Below are 21,403 nucleotides of genomic sequence, written 5' to 3' on the forward strand. Positions count from 1 at the left end.
TGATTGGATAAGCAGACGGGAGGGAAAAAACGATTCCGCTTCTGTGTGACGAGCCAGAGAAAATGGTCAGCAGCAGAACTAGTAAATTGGGCGGAGGTGGGTGGGTTCCATACGTCTCATCCTTGACAGGAACCGAGAAGTGTTCTTAGAGTCGAGGGAGGGGGGCAGAACTTGACAAATAGAGGGTCGCTAGCTTGCTACAAACCCTTCACTTCATCATGTCCACTCATTGGTTTTATAACAACTTTGCAACAAACTGCACTTGTAAGTTTGAACGCGGATATCGTAAGGACATAGTCATTAACCAGTACTTACTTATGAAATAGCAAGCGACCCAAGCGGGTATTTTGAGGTATGAGTGTGTAAGACTCTCATAGGTAGCTCTCATTATACAGGTAGGACTCTCACTGTTTTAAAGGTGAAAACTAACTATGTTCTAATACAGAAAAAGGTTAAGCAATACACATACACAGCTTTAGAAAACTTTTCAACATAGTCTTAGTTATCTGGGGAGGATCTCTGTCTTGTTGGGTAGCTGAAACATATCTTTAATAAGATATCCACTGAGCCCTGAAATGGCTGCTTGGGTGAAAACACTGATACAGAGAAATCCTAAAATAATCAAATAGAACAACATTAACAGTTGTTGTGTAACTATAAAAAGTGTGATAAATGAATCATTAATTCCTGTGTAATTTTTGCCACCATATAAGAGCTTCACACACACACACACACACACACACACACACACACACACACACACACACACACACACACACACACACACACACACACACACACACACACACACACACACACACACACACACACACACACACACACACACACACACACACACACACACACACACACATAGGATCTATAATTACATCTCTGCAGCTCCCTACTCTGACTTCAAGGGAAGCCTTCAGTAAAGGATCAATGTATTTTTCACATTCTCTATGAGAATAACTGCAATAATGTACTCTTACCCAATTAAGAAGTGAAAGACCCTTTCCCTCATCTGCTAGATAAGGTGTTATTTATTGTCAGTTGAGCCTTGTGAATATAAGCTGATGAAGAAACAGTTGGAGATGGGTTGATGGCAGATCTGAGGTCTGTGCACCCACAACACTCTTAAAATCATACAATTACAATACATTTCCATTGACAAACACTCAAAACAAAACCACAAAGATGACTACAATCCCCACAACGCCAATCCTCCCAGCATTATCCCACCATAACAATCAACCACCCAGACACTTTAATTTCTCCCTCTCTCTTCCCCTGGATAGGTTTTGTCAGTGATGTCCAATAAAGGATTTGAAGTGTCCTCCTCATTGCTTATTTAAACATCCCACTCTGCTCCACTCCTTGCCACCCCTCTTTGTCTGGCTCTAGCGGGTTGACCTGGTCCCTGTTCCAGCTGGTTGGCACTGCAGCCACACTGATTGCAGCCAGTCAGTCACCTGAGTCTCTAATAGCCATCGATTTCCTCCCCCTTTTTCTCTGACAGGCTTTTAGCTGCGACACTGTCAGACAGGAGAGAAAAGGCTTCTGTCAGGTTTAATGCTAGGAGATGGGTAGGGAAGGGAGGGTCTGTATCATCTGTGAAGGCTGGCTAAGAAATCTCAAATGTTTGGGTTTGTAATGTAGTGGCAAAGACATGTATAATATGATTGGTATTAGAATAGAATGTTTTATCTCCATGGTTAATAGTCTTTCTGTCTGAGGAGATTTGTGCTTTTCCAAAGCACCAAATCCATCTATTAAATTCTATGGATTAATATTGAGTTATTTCACCAAAGGATAATCTCTTATAATATCTGAAATGTAAGTTAAACACTGGGTCTACACTGACATTTCACAGGGTCTGTATGAGAATAGGCTTAACTCATATTCAATATCAGCTTGAAAGTTAATGGCCATAGCCTATAATTTCGTTTTTTCCCCCAGTTCAGCCAAAGCAGAGATCAGAGCAGACCATGGGCGCCGTCTCAAATGACACCCTATTATTTAATTAGTGCACTACTTTTAGAGGGTAAGGGACAAAGCCCTTCATTCGATAAAACATGATGTTTTATATCAAATCAAACACTACTGTCGATATGGGCAGTTCCATGGTGACTGAGTCTTTAACATTGAGGTGTAGTACTAAAAGTTGTGTAGTACATCACCGAAGCCCTAAAATGTGAGCAGTACATCACCAGTGGGACAGCCCTTTGGCAGCACTCTCATTTCATCACCACTGCTAGCTATTAGCAGCAGTATAGTGAAAACACTCACCGTCTGGAAATGGGATCACACATAGCAACAAGCACTCAGTGTCTCTCACAAATGAAACAAGACCCACTGTTGAGCTGTGAAGGCAAAAGCAAAGAAGGCAAAAGGGGGAAATTACCTATTGCTGATTGGTCCTCTGAATGTGGGGTCAAACTTGCTTGGTTCTCCTGAAAAAGAGAGGTTTGCACATTAGTCAAAGTGATACGAAGAGTAACGATACGAAACATAATTAAAACAGCTGTCAGCTTACACTTAATAACCAAACAGCAAGACCCAACAGACATGATTCTGTCCATGTAGTGGTCCTGGTCTTTGTGCGAGAAAAGTTGAAGAAGCCACAAAAGAAGAAAAACAAAAGGTAGGAAAGGTTCAAGTCAGTGACCTGGAAAGCTTTAGGGAGAGAAGACTGAGCTGAGTTTGAAGGTAATTCTGCTCATAAATTCTGTATCTGTCTCCAGTATAGTTCCACTTGTCTGCCTGTGGTAGCAGTGTGAGAGAGGAGTAGTGTAGAAGGGTGGTGGTGTGTGTGTGTTGAGGGGAGGGGGGGGGGGTGACAGAGGTTAAGAGACTGAGGCAGAGAAAGAGTTTGTGATTCTGGGTGGAAAATTACTTCATTGTGGTTTGTTGAAGGTGACTTTCCTGAGTTTGTGTTTTCACATTCTCACTCAGGTGTATGAATGCCAGTCATCCCCCATCAAATTTCTCTCTTCTTGTCCGACTAATGCAGCTTGAGTGACTTTGCTGAATGAAAATCCGGCACTTGATATAGGAGTGTGAAAAAAATGAACGTGCTCATTGAACAATTATAGAATCTCAAACCAACAACAAAAGATTCAGTTGATTGGTAGGCCGCAGTTTGTAGAAAGAACACTTCAATTCAAGGTGCCTTTAAAGGGGAACTGCACCCGCTGATTTGGCCTCGTTTTTTGGATTGCTCCCCAAGAAATGCTGGCGGCCATGAAAAGAGTTGGCTTGGGGGTGTGGTTTGATGTGTGTGTTTCTTGGGTGTGTCCTTGCCACCACCCAGACACACCCATCTGTCAGAACCTTGCCCGCAGCTGTTTCCTCCCACTCAATCACACCAAATAAACCTCCTCAATCACAAGGCAAATGAAACCTCCTGCAGGTTGGGAGTTCATGTATAACATGACAGGCAGATGCATATATTATTATTATTGGTGAGATGCCAGAGGGAGCTTTGAAAAGGTAAGTAGCCTACAGAGTAATGTGATAAGAAGGCAATTGATGAATTTATGTAGATATTCTAAACTAAGTGTTTTGATAACTTGAAAATGTAGTAACAGGTCCATGTAGAATAAACAACCCTTTACACTAATACCATAGAAGCAGGGTTCTGCTAATATAACAATGTGCATGTTTCACCTTTCATGGTCATTCCCAGCCGAAACAGATACCGTGTCCATTTTGTCTGGTGGTAATGGGGCTACCTAGTCAGAGTGGTCATACCTTCCTGTGTGGTGCCCCGTATACAGCAGGAGTTCCCTGATCCTAGTGCAGAATACACATGGTTTCTCCTCCCCATATTGACTGATAGCATTCAATTCAATAATAAAACAGACAATACAGGTCAAAGTTGTCGAGCAAAACATTAATGCCAAGTGCCAGGTCCCTCTCCATTCAGAGACATCAGCATCAAGCCCATCTGTCAGTCTGGACTCCATCACATCATCTTGCAAGTCTCTATGTACTGGCTCCATACATGTTTCTATGAACACACACAATCACTGTTCTATTACCAATGGCAGTTGGGATAGGTGATATCTGACACACAAACAGGCACTATGTCGGAGTTTGAACGGTCAGATAAAACCTACCTAAATCTGTTCTCCCCACCCATGACCGTTGGTGAGCAGGCAAGAGGTGAGGTCTTTGCCAGAGTCTCATTGATGATCATAGCAGCGTAAATTCGCTGCAACATGTGGCTGACTGTTATATTGGTAGGAATTCTCACAGTGAGGACATGTCTGTATGATGCTGATGAGGGTCCCCTTGTTGGTCTTCTCTATGCTGCATGTTCGGCTGCAAACGGTACATGTCTCCAACAACTGCAGCAGGCAATGTTCAAGGTGGTGTTGACTGGGGGGGCCTGTGACAGGGTGACATGAGAGAGCCAAGCCTATGGGTTCGTAGCCTCAACCTCGCAGTGCACGCACACACATCAATTGATTAATGGACTGCTGAATGTATATTTTTTTCTCTGCTTTGTCTGCTCTTTTCAGTATTATGTCTTTCTCCGATGAGTTACCCAGGAAAGGGCTGAAAATAGCCCATATTAATACAGTTGAAGTTGGAAGTTTACATTAGCCAAATACATTTAAACTCAGTTTTTCACAATTTAATTCACATTTAATCCTAGTAACATTTCCGTCTTAGGTCAGTTAGGATCACCAGTTTATTTTAAGAATGTGAAATGTCAGAAGAATAGTACAGAGAATGATTTATTTCAGCTTTTATTTCTGTCATCACATTCCCAGTGGGTGAGAAGTTTAAATATAGTCAATTAGTATTTGGTAGCATTGCCTTTAAATTGTTTAACTTGGGTCAAATGTTTCGGGTAGCCTTCCACAAGCTTCCCACAATAAGTTGGGTGAATTGACAGAGCTGGTGACAGAGATGGTGTAACTGAGTCAGGTTTGTAGGCCTCCTTGCTCACACACGCTTTTTCAGTTCTGCCCACAAATTTTCTATAGGATGGAGGTCAGGGCTTTGTGATGGCCACTCCAATACCTTGACTTTGTTGTCCTTAAGCCATTTTGCCACAACTTTGGAAGTATGCTTGGGGTCATTGTCCATTTGGAAGACCCATTTGCGACCAAGCTTTAACTGATGTCTTCATACTACACCGGCTCCGACGCTCGTCAGATGTGGCAGGGCTTGCAAACTATTACAGACTACAAAGGGAATAACAGCCGCAAGCTGCCCATTGACACGAGCCTACCGGACGAGCTAAATCACTTCTATGCTCGCTTCGAGGCAAGCAACACTGAGGCATGCATGAGAGCATCAGCTGTTCCGGACGACTGTGTGATCACGCTCTCCATAGCCGACATGAGTAAGACCTTTAAACAGGTCAACATACACAAGGCTGCGGGGCCAGACAGATTACCAGGACGTGTGCTCCGGGCATGTGCTGACCAACTGGTAGGTGTCTTCACTGACATTTTCAACATGTCCATGATTGAGTCTGTAATGCCAACATGCTTCAAGCAGACCACCATAGTCCCTGTGACCAAGAACACAAAGGCAACCTGCCTAAATGACTACAGACCCCCAGCACTCACGTCCGTAGTCATGAAGTGCTTTGAAAGGCTGGTAATGGTTCACATCAACACTATTATCCCAGAAACCCTAGACCCACTACAATTTGCATACCGCCCAAACAAATCCACAGATTATGCAATCTCTATTGCACTCCACACTGCCCTTTCCTACCTGGACAAAAGGAACACCTATGTGAGAATGCTGTTCATTGACTACAGCTCAGCGTTCAACACCATAGTACCCTCAAAGCTCATCACCAAGCTAAGGATCCTGGGACTAAACACCTCCCTCTGCAACTGGATCCTGGACTTCCTGACAGTCCGCCCCCGGGTGGTGAGGGTAGGTAACAACACATCTGCCACACTGATCCTCAACACTGAAGCTCCCCAGGGGTGCGTGCTCAGTCCCCACCTGTATTCCCAGTTCACCCACGACTGCATGGCCAGGCACGACTCCAACACCATCATTATGTTTGCTGACGACACAACAGTGGTTGGCCTGATCACCAACAACGACGAGACAGCCTATAGGGAGGAGGTCAGAGACCTGGCCGGGTGGTGCCAGAATAACAACCTATCCCTCAACGTAACCAAGACTAAGGAGATGATTGTGGACTGCAGGAAAAGGAGCACCGAGCACGTCCCCATTCTCATCGACGAGGCTGTAGTGGAGTAGGTTGAGAGCTTCAAATTCTTTGGTATCCACATCAACAACAAACTAGATTGGCCCAAACACACCAACACAGTCGTGAAGAGGGCACGACAAAGCCTATTCCCCCTCAGGAAACTAAAAATATATGGCATGGGTCATGAGATCCTCAAAAGGTTCTACAGCTGCAACATCGAGAGCATCCTGACCGGTTGCATCACTACCTGGTACGGCAATTGCTCGGCCTCCGACGGCAAGGCACTTCAGAGAGTAGTGCGTACGGCCCAGTACATCACTGGGGCAAAGCTGACTGCCATCCAGGACCTCTACACCAGGCGGTGTCAGAGGAAGGCCCTAAAAATTGTCAAAGACCCCAGCCATAGACTGTTCTCTCTACTACCTCATGGCAAGCAGTACCGGAGTACCAAGTCTAGGACAAAAAGGCTTCTCATCAGTTTTTACCCCCAAGCCATAAGACTCCTGAACAGGTAACCAAATGGTTACCCGGACTATTTGCATTGTGTGCCCCCCCCACCCAACCCCTCTTTTACGCTGCCGCAACTCTCTGTTTATCATATATGCATAGTCACTTTAACTATACATTCATGTACATAATACCTAAATTGGCCCGACCAACCAGTGCTCCTGCACATTGGCTAACCGGGCTATCTGCATTGTGTCCCACCACCCGCCAAACCCTCTTTTTACGCTTCTGCTACTCTCTGTTCATCATATATGTATAGTCACTGTAATGATACCTACATGTACATACTACCTCAATAAGCCTGACTAACAGGTGTCTGTATAAAGCCTTGCTACTCTTTTTACAAATGTCTTTATACTGTTGTTTTATTTCTTTACTTACATACACAAACACACACCTTTTTTCCCCGCACCATTGGATAGAGCCCGTAAGTAAGCATTTCACTGTAAGGTTTACCTACACCTGTTGTATTCGGCGCACGTGACAAATAACATTTGTTTTGAGATGTTTCTTCAATATATCCACAGAATTTTCCTTTGTCATCATGCCATCTATTTTGTGAAGTGCACCAGTCCCTCCTGCAGCAAAGCACACCCACAACATGATGCTTCCACCCCCATGCTTCCCGGCTGGGATGGTGTTTTTCGGCTTGTAAGACTCCCCCTTTTTCCTCCAAACATAACGATGGTCATTATGGCCAAACAATTATATTTTAGTTTCATCAGACCAGAGGAGATTTCTCCAAAAAGTACGGTATTTGTCCTTTGTCCGTAGTCTGGCTTTTTTATGGCGGTTTTGGAGCATTGGCTTCTTCCTTGCTGAGCTGCCTTTCAGGTTATGTCGATATAGGATTAGTTTTACTGTGGATATAGAAACCTTTGTACCTGTTTCCTCACAAGGTCCTTTCCTGTTATTCTGGGATTGATTTGCATTTTCGCACCAAAGCATGTTCATCTTTAGGAGACAGAACGCATCTCCTTCCTGAGCGGTATGATGGCTGCATGGTCCCATGGTGTTTATACTTGCGTAGTATTGTTTGTACAAATGAACGTGGTACCTTCAGGCATTTGGAAATTGTTTTGATTGAACCAGACTTGTGGAGGTCTACAATTTTTTCCCCCTCAATGATGTCAAGCAAAGACGCACTGAGTTTGAAGGCAGGCCTTGAAATACATCCACAGGTACACCTCCAATTGACTCAAATGATGTCAATTAGCATATCAGAAGCTTCTAAATCCATTACATAATTTTCTGGAATTTTCCAAGCTGTTTAAAGGCACAGTCAACTTAGTATATGTAAACTTCTGACCCACTGGAATTGTGATACAGTGAGTTATGTGAAATAAACAGTCTGTAAAAACAAAAGTTGGAAAAAGTACTTGTGTCATGCACAAAGTAGATGTCCTAACCGACTTGCCAAAACTATAGTTTGTTAACAAGATAATTTGTGGAGTGATTGAAAAACTAGTTTTAATGACTCCAACCGGTGTATGTAACCTTCCAACTTCAACTCTATATGTAGTCTTAGAAATAAGGTTCATGAAATCAATAACTTGCTAACATCAGTATATTAGCTATTTCTGAGACTCACTTAGATAATTCATTTGATCATACATCAGTAGCAATACAAGGATATAACATCTATAGAAAAGACAGGATGCTTATGGGGTAGGTGTTGCTGTATATATTCAGAGCCATATCCCTGTAATGCTTAGAGAAGATCTTATGTCAAGTGTTATTGAAGTGTTGTGGTTGCAGGTTCACTTGGCACATCTAAAGCCTTTTCTTTCGGGGTGTTGCTATAGCCCACCAAGTGCTAATAGTCAGTATCTAAATAAATTTGTGAAATAGTGTAAGTGATATAAACAGAGAGGTCTACTTTCTTGGGGACCTGAATATTGACTGGTTTTCATCAAGCTGTCCGCTCAGGAGGAAGCTTGTTACTGTAACCAGTGCCTGTAATCTTAATATTAATCAACCTACCAGGGTGTTTACAAAAACTACAGGAACAAGATCATCCACATGTATCGATCACATTTTTACTAATGCTGTAAAACTTTGTTCTAAAGCTGTATCTGTACCCATTGGATGCAGTGATCACAATATAATGGCTATATCCAGGAAAGCCAAAATTCCAACAGCTGGGCCTAAAATAGTGTATAAGGATCATACACATTTTGCTGTGACTCGTATGTGGATGATGTTAAAAATATTTGTTGGTCTGATGTGATTAATGAGGAGCACCCAGATGCTGCATCTGATGAATTTATGAAATTGCTTCTTCCAATTATTGATAAACATGCACCTGTTAAGAAACTGACTGTTAGAACTGTTACGGCTCCATGGATTGATGAGTATAAAAAAATTAAAAGGTTTATTTTTTATAGGGGACAATGCACATTAATCAACATCAATATTACAATAATGCAACATCCATGTAAATGTGGAGGGGTTAGCCAAAAGCTCGTTTGCACCCGTAGTCCCAGGGCAGCTAAGGACAATTACACAGCCACAATACAAATACTCAATAAAACAATACAAGATACAAATACATCACATCCAATGATATATCATTCTAACGACAACAACAACACTATCATCAACTGTCGTCTTACATATGAGGAACCACAGACAACTCACGTGTACAGGTTTGGATAGATTTTAGCCATGTTTTCAATTCAAATGTAAATGTAAAAGTATAATAATCAGTGCAGCTTCTCAAGTCCATGGGCATTGCATTCCAGTATACTGTAGCTCTAACAGAGAAGGCCGATCTAGTTACTGCCCTTTTTATCCTGGAGTTGCTTTCCTTGAGCATGATATGCCGGCATAGAGGTGGAGGGGCAAGGCCATGCAGGATCTTAAAGACAGGGCTTGCATCTACATACTGCTTAAAGCTATACAGACAAAATAAATGATGTGTGTAAATGATATGACAATGGTGGTAACTGTTTGGTTTGTTATCAAAAATCTTAAGTGCTTGTTTGTAGAGTGATTCAATTGGTTTCAGAATAGTAGTTCCTGATTGTGACCAGCATGTGAGGCAATATCTCAGATGTGAGAAGATCATAGCATGCATACTGTATATAGTTTGGCAGCCTCCGGAGGAAGGAAAGATCTTATCAACCTAAAGTTGGACAATCCAAACTTCACCGTGTTGACTACCTTCTTCACATGTTTCTTAAAAGTCAAGTTGGAGTCCAAAATGACACCAAGATATCTGAAGTTAGACACAACTTTTAGATTCTCCCCATTAACAAGAACAGCTCGTTGGGAAGAATGGAATGGATTTCTCAGAGAAGTACATACAAACAGTCTTGTCGATATTTAAATGCAGGCAATAATTAGTCATTCGTTTAGAAACATGGTCTATTTTTTGAGTGTACATACAGAACTGTATCATCTGCATATATCTGCATGTTAACTTGTGGGAGATCATGGTCAGATATGTCAATTAGTAAATTTACTGGACATAATTATTCGATCAGGTCTGTTAGTAAATACCAGATCAATTTGAGTCTGGGATGACTGTGTTACTCTGGTAGGACCTTGTATTATTTGAGTCAGGCTGAAATATTCTGTGATTTCTGAGTTTTTTTCCTGCAAGGTTTGTTTTCCCAGTTTATATTGAAATCGCCCATGAAGACACCTTTTTATGATCACATTCTTTAAGCATGGCATTTAGATTGTCATAAAACAAGATATCAGATGTTGGTAGTCGATATAATCCAATAATAGTAAGAGACATATGAGAGGAGAGGAAGACATTCAGCCCCATACATTCAATGTCATTGGCATGTTTCCATATGATACCATTGCATTTAAAGTATAATTCATGTACATAAACAATCCACCCCCTCTGCCCTCTCCCTTGTCCCTCCTGAATATGGAATATCCAGGGACGTTAAAGGCAGAAATAGGAGAATATTTCTTCAGCCATGTCTCAGAGAAACAGAAAACATATTGATTAGAGTCATTCAATAAATTAATTGAAAAACTGTATGTTTGAAAGAGATGGGGCAAAAGAGTGGCTAATAAGTCTGGCTGCACATCTGACTGGCTTACTTACTGCAAATTGAGAAATCATGTGACTAAAATCAACAAAAAGAAGAAGAAACTTTATTATGAAGCCAAGATCAATGATTTAAATTCAACTCCATCTTTCATCAAATCAGGCGGCTGATTCATCACAAAACCATTTGATGTTGCCAATTATTTTAATGATTATTTCATTGGCAAAGTGGACAAACGTAGGGAGGAAATGCCAACAACGAACAGTAAGCAATTGTAGTCATGTATAAAACAACAAAGAATTAAATAAATGCAGTGCAAGTTTGAATTTTATAAAAGTTAGTACGGGAGAGGTGGAAAAATTATTGTTATCGATCAATAATGACAAACCTCCTGGCATTGACAACTTAGATGGAAAGCTTCTGAGGATGGTAGCTGACTCTAAAGCCGCTCCTATCTGTCATGTTTTTAATCTGAGCTTAGAGGAAAGTCTTTGTCCTCAGGCCTGGAGGGAAGCCAAAGTAATTCCGCTACCCAAGAGTGGTAAAGCGGCCTTTACTGGTTCTAACAGCAGACCTATAAGCTTGCTGCCAGCTCTTAGCAAACTGTTGGGAAAAAATGTGTTTGACAAAATACAATGCTATTTCTCTGTAAACAAATTAACAACAGACTTTCAGCATGTTTACAGAAGAGGGAACTCAACATGTACTGCATTGACACACATTTCTGATGATTGGTTGAAAGAAATTGATAAAAAGAAGATTGTGGGAGCTGTAATGTTAGATTTCAGTGCAGCCTTTGATATTATTGACCATAACCTGTTGTTGAAGAAACTTATGTTCTATGGCTTTTCAACTGCCATATTGTGCATTCAGAGTTATCAAATATAACTCAGAGGGTTTTCTTTAATGGAAGCTTCTATAATGTCAAACATGTCAAATGTGGTGTACCACAGGGCAGCTCTCTAGGCCCTCTACTCTTTTCTATTTTTACCAATGACCTGCCACTGGCATTAAACAAAGCATGTGTGTCCATGTATGCTGATGATTCAACCATATACGCATCAGCAACCACAGCTAATGATGTCACTGAAACCCTGAAAAAGAGTTGCAGTCTGTTTTGGAATGGGTGGCCAGTAATAAACTGGTCCTGAACATCTCTAAAACTAAGAGCATTGTATTTGGTACAAATCATTCCTTAAGTTCTAAACCTCAGCTGAATCTGGTAATGAATGGTGTGGCTGTTGAACAAGTTGAGGAGACTACATTATTTGGCATTACCTTAGATTGTAAACTGTCATGGTCAAAATATATAGATTCAGTGGTTGTAAAAATTGTGAGAGGTCTAGCCGTATGCTCTGCTTTTTTGACACCACACTCCAAAAATAAAGTTCTGCAGGCTCTAGTTTTGTCTAATCTTGATTATAGTCCAGTCGTGTGGACCAGTGCCACAAAAAAAGACCTAGTTAAGCTGCAGCTGGCCCAGAACAGAGCAGCACATTAGCTCTTAATTGTAATCAGAGGGCTAATATAAATACATGCATGCCAGTCTCTCTTGGCTAAGAGTTGAGGAGAGACTGACTGCATCACTTCTTTTTATAAGAAACAATGTGTTAAAATAGTCAACTTACACACAGCCCTGACACACACATATCACCAGACATGCCACCAGGGGTCTTTTCACAGTCCCCAAATCAAGAACAAATTTAAGAAAGTGTACAGTATTATATAGAGCCCTTATTGCATGGAACTTCCATCCATCTCATATTGCTTAAATAAACAGCAAACCTGGTTTTAAAAAAACATATAAAGCAACACCTCGCGGCACAATTTTTTGACCTTTGACCTTTGACCCCTATTTGACCTAGATAGTTTGTGTGCATGCATTGATATGTAGGCTACGTGAGCCTTTTTTAAAAATGTGTCTAGTTCTGTCCTTGAGCTGCTCGTCTATTGATGTTCTGTATTATGTCATTCTGTATTATGTTTCATGTTTTGTGTGGACCCCAGGACGAGTAGCTACTGCTTTTGCAACAGCTAATGGGGATCCTAATAAAATACCAAATATACAGTGCATCCGTAAAGTATTCAGACCCCTTGACTTTTTCCACATTTTGTTTCAGCCATATTCTAAAATAGGTAAAAATTTTAAAAATCCTTATCAATCCACACACAATACCCCTTAATGACAAAGCGAAAACAGATTTTCAGAAATGAACAGAATTTTAGAAATGTTTGCAAATGTGTTACAAATAAAAAACATAAATACCTTATTTACATAGGATCAGACCCTTTGCTATGAGACTCAAAATTGAGCTCAGGTGTATCCTGCTTCCATTGATCCTCCTTGAGATGTTTCTACAACTTCATTAGAGTCCACCTGTGGTAAATTCAATTGATTGGACATGATTTGAAAAGGCACACGTCTATATAAGGTCCCACAGTTGACAGTGCATTTTTTTAGAGCAAAAACCAAGCCATGTGGTTGAAGGAATTGTCCGTAGAGCGCCGAGCCAGGATTCTGGCAAGGCACAAATCTGGGGAAGGGTACCAAAACATTTCTGCAGCATTGAAGGTCCCCAAGAACACAGTGGCCTCCATCGTTCTTAAATTGAAGAAGTTTGGAATCAACAAGACTGTCCGACCCGCCAAACTGAGCAATAGGGTGAAAAGGTCCTTGGACAGGGAACCCGATGGTCACTCTGACAGAGCTCCAGAGTTTTTCTGTGGAGATGGGAGAACCTTCTAGAAGGAAAACCATATCTGCATCACTCTACCAATCAAGCCTTTATGCTAGAGTGGCCAGACAGAAGCCACTCCTCAGTAAAAGGCACATGACAGCCTGCTTGGTGTTTGCCAAAAGGCACCTAAAGGACCCTCAGACCATGAGAAACAAGATTCTCTGGTCTGATGAAACCAAGATTGAACTCTTTGGCATGAATGCCAAGCTTCACTTCTGGAGGAAACATGGCACCATCCCTGTGGTGAAGCATGGTGGTGGCAGCATCTTGCTGCGGGGATGTTTTTCAGCGGCACGGACTGGGAGACTAGTCAGGATTGAGGGAAAGATGAACGGAGCAAAGTACTGAGAGATCCTTAATGAGAACTTGCTCCAGAGCACTCAGAACCTCAGACTGGGGCGAAGGTTTACCTTCCAACAGGCCAACGACCCTAAGCACACAGCCAAGACAATGCAGGAGTGGCCTCGGGACAAGTCTCTGAATGTCCTTGAGTGGCCAAGCCAGAGCCCGGACTTGAACCCAATCTAACATCTCTGGAGAAACCTGAAAATAGCTGTGCTGCGACGCTCCCCATCGAGCCTAACAGAGCTTGAGAGGATCTCAAATACAGGTGAGCCAAGCTTGTAGCGTCATACAGCGTCATACCCAAGAAGACTCGAGGCTGTAATCTCCGCCAAAGGTGCTTCAACAAAGTACTGAGTAAAGGGTCTGAATACTTACGTAAATGTAATATTTCAGTTTTTATTTTTAATACATTTGCAAACATATCTAAAAACTTGTTTTTGCTTTGTCATTATGGGGTAGTGTGTAGATTGATGAGGGGGAAAAACTATTTAATTAATTGAAAAATAAGGCTGTATCCTAACATGTGGAAAAAGTAAAAAGGTACGAATACATTCTGAATGCACTGTAAGACGGCCAAGAGGTAAGTTGCATTTTGTTCTCAAGAAAGGACAACGCTTTTTGCTAATGCAATTCACAAACAAAATGACTTGAATAGTTGTATCTGCTTGGCTGAAGAATTATCCTAATATATTATCAAACCAGGAGTTGTTTAATACAACTTTTCAAATTTCACATAACACACATTAGCTGTCGTTGTTGATGATGCCATCTGGGCAGTCATCAGGGCAATAACTCGGGTCACTATCAGAGGCCTCATGTCCTTTTCATTGGAGTCGAGGGAGACTCTTGCAACAATGGAGGTGGTGTGACAAGTCTACTTGTGTAGCATAACACACTTTTATTCTGTGGTCTTGACTGACAAGCTGTGAAAATAGCAAGTGAACAGTGAATTAAATTACTTTGGAGGTCGCTAAACCATTGCAATCACATTGGTGGACATGATATGATGCCCACCTTTGCTCCTTCTGGTAGGTCCCAGCATCCGTTAATTACCAGAGGATTAGTCTGGCACCCTACTGTGCACTTTGTCTAACAGAAAAACAGGGTCAGTGATTGTCATCATCCCTCAATTATAAAATAACGTAGTCTTGATTGGATTAGATTCAGGTCGGTGATGCCGTTACACTACTTTGTTGCTGCTAGTTTGTACCATGTTGTAGTCAGACATGAGTTAGCTAGTAGAGCTGGCCAAGTTATTGATTACTGTTAATAGCAAAGTTCGTCAAAAATAACTAGCAATGCTAATGTAGGCTAGCTAAAATAGGGTGGTCCCCTCAATCTTAGTTAGCTGGCTAAAGTTATCCTGCATTTAAAATCACTTGCGTGACATCACAATCATGACAAAAGGTTTTCCTTCAAATGATTTGCCTTCTTTTGAAATGTTATTGTGTTTCCAAGCCATATCCGAGTTGTATTGCGGTAGGCTAACGTTAGCCAGCTAGCTAGCTTGCTAGTTAGGTAGCCAGCTTGCTACAGTAGTTTGGTAGCTAGCTGGTTGGTAGCTAGCTAGCTAGTTAGGTAGCTAGCTAACGTCAGCTATGCTAGCAATGATAGTGATAATGATTGTCAAAATCTACATAACTAGATACATTACCAGCAATTTATGGTCTAGTTACCGGTATACTCACTGGGAACCAACAAACTCCAAACACCTATTTTGATAGGGTTCTTCGGCAGGGCATGCAAACCATAGTTGTTGGCTGTGCATCCTGCTGTAACCATGCATTGCACGGTCAATCCGAGTAGGGCTTGTCAGCCTCAAACGGCCATGTTCCTTTGAACGAGTCGGTTGGCCGGCCGATGAAACAAAGGAGCCCCATTCAATGGAGGGAAGCAAATTGGGCGAAGGGCGATTTGCACGTGGAGCTTGGCACAAGGAGGCATGATGATGATGACATAATTGTAATCCAAACCCAAGCTTTATTTACTCGTTGTGGCTCACTGAGGTTCCAAACTCAGTTTATGACGAAACTGACGTTATGACCAAAATTATTCTGTTTACACTTTGTTTTAAACATTGACACTAGAATAACAGTTTCTGACTCATATTGATTTACATTTACATTTAAGTCATTTAGCAGACGCTCTTATCCAGAGCGACTTACAAATTGGTGCATTCACCTTATTACATTTACATTTAAGTCATTTAGCAGACGCTCTTATCCAGAGCGACTTACAAATTGGTGCATTCACCTTATGACATCCAGTGGAACAGCCACTTTACAATAGTGCATCTAAATATTTTAAGGGGGGGGGGGGTGAGAAGGATTACTTTATCCTATCCTAAGTATTCCTTAAAGAGGTGGGGTTTCAGGTGTCTCCGGAAGGTGGTGATTGACTCCGCTGTCCTGGCGTCGTGAGGAAGTTTGTTCCACCATTGGGGAGCCAGAGCAGCGAACAGTTTTGACTGGGCTGAGCGGGAACTGTACTTCCTCAGTGGTAGGGAGACGAGCAGGCCAGAGGTGGATGAACGCAGTGCCCTTATTTGGGTGTAGGGCCTGATCAGAGCCTGGAGGTACTGAGGTGCCGTTCCCCTCACAGCTCCGTAGGCAAGCACCAAGCACCATTATTGATGCCACATAGGCTGTTTTTCAAAGGGATTAGTTGGTGTGAAAAACAGGGCTGCGCTAGAGCGGTGTTTGTGAGTGAAGGGCAGACCTGGAAAGGGGCCTGGGGCCAGGTCTTTTATCCTATTGTCTGTACGGTCTGAAGGGTTTGAGCTACAAACTATTAAAAGCTACCTATGAAAAGCTGAGACTGTCACAAACACACACGTTTTTCTCTATGACGCTCACAAGCCACACAAAAGTCGCTAGAAGTTAAAGGTTTCTTCTAAAGCACATAGAAGATCATAGGAAATCCCAGGACATAGTGTCTATAATACTGTAATAAGATCATATAGTTGCTGTCACAAACTACAAACTCCACACAGTTGTCACTGACTAGTTGGATATTCATTTCCCAGTGTGCAAACCATTTCTGTACTTAAGCATTCATATACATATATTTTTATCAGATATTTGCTTTTGCTGAACTTATATTTTATTAATTGACATTTGTCAATAAAAATAAATAAATTACAAATAACTATAAAGCTCACGAATGCAACTGTTTATGTCATATTGTTTTGGGTTTTACTTGTAGCCCTGGTTGTCCTGAAAAGAAAATGTTAAAACACTTAATTATGAGGTAAACATAAGGGCTGGACATGCAGAAAAATGAAAGTCAGATAAATGAAAAGCCCATTTTCTGCTGGGGTCTCGGAACTGATCGTGTTAAAATAACTACTGCTATACTGCTGTTTAACTACCTTCAAACTACTCCACTGAATAACTAGTATCTCCAACAGCATTCTACTGTGAAGCAAAATAAATCCTCACCTAAAATGGAGAGTAGGTACTGAATAGTCCAGATTTTTCAAGATTCAGTCAAAGCTTTTAAAACTACTGTAAATCCCTCTCTATAATTGGCTCAGTTTGTGCATCATCCCTCCATGTAGTGTGTTCAGCAAAGGAAACAGAAATAGGCCAGACAGAGTTACTCTCATTTCTTATTTAACACTCTTTCATAAACAGCTACACACACACACACACACACACACACACACACACACACACACACACACACACACACACACACACACACACACACACACACACACACACACACACACACACACACACACACACACACACACACACACACACACACACACACACACACACACATTACATTATCAATGGTGGTTATGACTAACAAAGTGGAACTAACCTAATCGCTGCGTTCACCTTTCTATTTCAACTCAGATATCATAAATATAAGTCAGATAAATGAAAAGACAATTTTTGCTGGGGTCTCAGAACTGATAGGGTTAATAGGTCTGATAGGGTTAAAATACCTACTGCCATGCAGTAACTTAACTATAGTACAGTATGTACATGTACTTACTGCTGTCTAACTACTTTCAAACAACTGTACTCCACTACTCCAGCATCTCCAACAGCATTCTACTGTGAAACAAAATAACCCTAACCTAAAAGGACCTAAAATGGACAGAAAATGGAGAGTAGGTACTGAATAATCCACATTTTTCAAGATTAAGTCAAATATTTTGTAAGCTACTGTCACTCTCTCTCTCTCTACACTCATCAGCTAGTTTATTAGATACACACATCTAGTCCTGGGTCGGAACCCCAATGCCCGAATTCTTAGAGGTATGGATTATACAAGGTGTCTGAAACATTCAACAGGGATGTTGGTCCATGCAGACGCAATGGCATCGCACAGTTGCTGCAGATTGGACGGTAGTACATTCATGCTGCGAACACCCCATTTCATCTTAGAGGTTTGGTCAGTACAGGTTTGGTCATCAACAATGTTCAGATACGCTGTGGCGTTCACTCGTTGCTCAATTGGAAACAAGGGACCAGGAAAACATTCCCCACACCAGTAGACCACCGCCACCAACCTGTACCGTTGACACCAGGCAGGATGGGTCTATGGACTCATGCTGCTTATGCCAAATCCCGAATCCAAAACCACGGCCACGTGACTCACTGTCTGTAGGAACGATCCATTTTCGCGAACAGGGGTGTATACCTAATAACGTGGCTGGTAAGTGTACAGATGTCGGATCTTAACTTGATCACTCTTTTGTCTGGGAGAATGTTCCTGATGCATCAGGAAATTCCAATAAGCCTCGTGAGTGGTGGAAAATGAGCAGTTCTCTTTCTGTCCATGCGGAGGCAGTCGACTCATTGGGATCAGGGCTTGCTTACTTTTATGTTCTCTCTTGCTCGTTCAAATGCTAGGCCTAGCTCCTATTACTGCAACATTCAAATATACATAAATGTATCTGAAATGCAGCCATACACATCAACAAACGTTGTTTTATATAGCTTAATAACACAAGATAGAAACTGGTCTCAACTAGGCTACTACATACAAGTGTCTAGTGTATCCTAAGGTTACAAATTAACAAAAATTGAGGCCTGGGGTGGTCTTAGCAGTTAGAGCAACTGCCTTCACCGCGCACATATAGGCCAAACTTGTGATGCTCGGAGCTGAAGCGTGCTGCTCAGACCACTGCACTACGGCAGTTCACAATGCTTCGGCAAGCTGTGAGAATACTTGATGATACTTTATGGTATGAGTTCGGTTGGTTTGCAGAGACTTCCCCAAACCATAGCCCCATAGGTACAGTACTGCATTTTAAAGCAACCTACAAATACCACTTCCAGCTGCCCCCTGGTGGCAATTATACATTTTAAATATTAAAATCCTCCTGCTAAAGGATTATTTTCCTCCTGCGATGACATGGGTCATATTGAGATCTGACATCTGTATAACTGGCTCAGTTTGTGCATCATCCCTCCATGTAGTGTGTTCAGCAAAGGAAACAGAAATAGGACAGACAGAGTTACTCTCATTTCTTATTTAACACTCTTTCATACACAGTTAAATCAAAGGGTGTCATCAGAGAATAGGCCACTGGAGTGTGGGAGTTGACTATCAGGTTTGCCTGGCAAGGATCCTAGTTATTTTTGTGTCATTGCGATGTTTTCAGAAGCTTTAAGTATCGAATAGAAGTACAGTACCAGTCAAAATGTTTGACACACCTACTCATTCAAAGGTTTTTCTTTATTTTTACTATTTTCTACATCGTAAAATAATAGTGAAGACATCAAAATTATGAAATAACACATATGGAATCATATATTAACCAAAAAAGTGTTAAACAAATCCAAATCTATTTTATATTTGAGGTTCTTCAAAGTAGCCACCCTTTGCATTGATGACAGCTTTGGATACTCTTGGTATTCTCTCAACCAGCTTCACCTGGAATGCTTTTCCAATTGTCTTGAAGGAGTTCCCACATATTCTGAGCACTTGCTGGCTGCTTTTCCTTCACTCTGAGGTCCAACACATCCCAAACCATCTCAATTGGGTTGAGGTCAGTTGATTGTGGAGGCCAGGTCATCTGATGCAGCATTGTAAAAATAAAGAAAAACCCTGGAATGAGTATATGTCCAAACTTTTGACTGAAAAGTATTCACACCCCTGACTTATTCTACATTTTGTTGTGTTACAGCATGATTCAAAATGGATTAAATATGAATTTTTTCTCACATACTGTATCTACACACAATACCCTATAATGACAAAGTGAAAACATGTTTTGAGACAATTTTCATAAGTATTCACACCCCTTTGCTATTATACTCCAAGCTGAGCTCAAGTGCATCCAATTTCCTTAGATCATCCTTGAGATGTCACTACAGATTGGTTGGAGTCCACCTGAGGCAAATTAATTTGTTTGGACATGAAAGAAACACACTTGTCTGTATAAGGTCCCACAGTTGACAATGCATGTCAGAGCAGGAACTATACCATAATGTCCAAAGAACTATCCGTAGATCTGTTTTGTGATGAGGCGTACACTGAGTGCACAAAACATTAGGAACACTTGCTCGTTCCATGACATAGACTGACCAGGTGAATCATGGTGAAAGCTATGATCTCTTATTGATGTCATCTGAAGTCCACTTCAATCAGTGTAGATGAAGGGGAGGAGACAGGTTCACAGATTTTTAAGCCTTGACACAAATGAGACATGGATTGTGTATATGTGCCATTCAGAGGGTGAATGGGCAAGATAAAACATTTAGGTGCCTTTGAATGGGGTATGGTGGTAGGTGCCAGGCACACTGGTTTGAGAGTGTCAAGAACTGCAATGCTGCTGTGTTTTTCTTGCTCAACAGTTTCCCATTTGTATCAAGTATGGTCCACCACCCAAAGGACATCCAGCCAACTTGACACAACTGTGGTAAGCATTGGAGTCAACATGGGTCAGTATCCATGCCCCGACAAATTGAGACTGTTCTGAGGGCAAAAGCGGGTGCAACTCATTATTAGGAAGGTGTTCCTAATGTTTTGTAGTCAGTGTATATCTGGGGAAGGGTATACAGTGCCTTGCGAAGGTATTCGGCCCCCTTGAACTTTGCGACCTTTTGCCACATTTCAGGTTTCAAACATAAAGAAATAAAACTTTATTTTTTTGTGAAGAATCAACAACAAGTGGGACACAATCATGAAGTGGAAGGACATTTATTGGATATTTCAAACTTTTTTAACAAATCAAAAACTGAAAAATTGGGCGTGCAAAATTATTCAGCCCCTTTACTTTCAGTGCAGCAAACTCTCTCCAGAAGTTCAATGAGGATCTCTGAATGATCCAATGTTGACCTAAATGACTAATGATGATAAATACAATCCACCTGTGTGTAATCAAGTCTACGTATAAATGCACCTGCACTGTGATAGTCTCAGAGGTCCGTTAAAAGCGCAGAGCGCATCATGAAGAACAAGGAACACACCAGGCAGGTCTGAGATACTGTTGTGAAAAAGTTTAAAGCCGGATTTGGATACAAAAAGATTTCCCAAGCTTTAAACATCCCAAGGAGCACTGTGCAAGCGATAATATTTAAATAGAAGGAGTATCAGACCACTGCAAATCTACCAAGACCTGGCCGTCCCTCTAAACTTTC

The 21,403-nt window shown here is 41.5% G+C and overlaps 1 pseudogene; it reads right to left on the reverse strand.

Moving 5' to 3' along the window:
- Positions 1-21,403, reverse strand: part of LOC124009922 — a 106,003-nt pseudogene that overhangs the window by 34,413 nt on the left and 50,187 nt on the right.

This window comes from Oncorhynchus gorbuscha, linkage group LG22 (genome assembly GCF_021184085.1).
Source record: "Oncorhynchus gorbuscha isolate QuinsamMale2020 ecotype Even-year linkage group LG22, OgorEven_v1.0, whole genome shotgun sequence".
Taxonomy (NCBI): Eukaryota; Metazoa; Chordata; class Actinopteri; order Salmoniformes; family Salmonidae; genus Oncorhynchus; species Oncorhynchus gorbuscha.